This window comes from Lupinus angustifolius, chromosome LG06 (genome assembly GCF_001865875.1).
Source record: "Lupinus angustifolius cultivar Tanjil chromosome LG06, LupAngTanjil_v1.0, whole genome shotgun sequence".
Lineage (NCBI taxonomy): Eukaryota > Viridiplantae > Streptophyta > Magnoliopsida > Fabales > Fabaceae > Lupinus > Lupinus angustifolius.
This window is the reverse complement of record NC_032014.1, coordinates 20,858,216-20,859,246: the sequence shown is the minus strand read 5'-3', so window position 1 is coordinate 20,859,246 and position 1,031 is coordinate 20,858,216.

Below are 1,031 nucleotides of genomic sequence, written 5' to 3'. Positions count from 1 at the left end.
TTGGTTAATCGATTAACAGCAATTACAAATGTGTATTTTTAAATACTAAACATCAAATACGTTATGCACTTAGTTAATACATGTTTAACACTTAGTTTATTCCTGGAATGCACATATACATGTATTTATGTAATGCATGAACATATTATGAATGACATATCTCATGGATGGAATGATTTAAAAGATATATGCATATGAGACATGTATTAGGTGCCCTAAGCCTTGACTCAACTTAAACTAGAATCTAGTCTAAGCCTAGTACCAAATAAAGACTTAAGCACGTTGATTTGTTGGTGATCTTCAAGGTCTTTTAGGCACAAGTTGTCCTCATCAAAACCATGACATATTAGGAGAGCTTTTCAAAGTGTTCCTCTTGACATGCACACTTTCATAAACATGATACTCTCTCTGACTATCTCACTATGCATTTCTCTCTGCCTAAAATAACACAAATGAGCAAGAAAATAATGAAACTTAGCAATTCTAAAATGAATGATATGATGTATGGTGCAAGACCTAAAATCACAATTTATATAGAAAAGCTTTATGAGACCCAGTTAATCGATTAATGGACTCTTGAGAATAACTGATTTCAGTTTTTCAGTTATCTGTTAAAAACGAATTCACTTTAATCGATTAACTCATTCCTTAATCGATTAACTAGCATATTTTTCAGTTGAATGAAAAAATGGTAAACTACCTATATGTTATGCTTATCAACTATACATGTTTTACCAATATATTATGCTTATGATGTACAAATAACATGTATGATTAATGCATGAACATGTAATAATCTAGATGGCATGTCTCATGTAAATGATTTGATTATTTTTAAGTCAAGAGGCTTGAAGAGGACCAAAAGTACAATCTATTTCACTCGAGAGGCTTGGTCCAGGGCAAGGTATGCATGTTGATCATTGATGGAGGTAGTTGCACTAATGTGGTTAGCCAAAGGTGAGTTGGTTGTGGATAGACAAGTCAGGGTACCCTTCTCCATAGGGTAGTACCATGATGAGGTCTTATGTGAT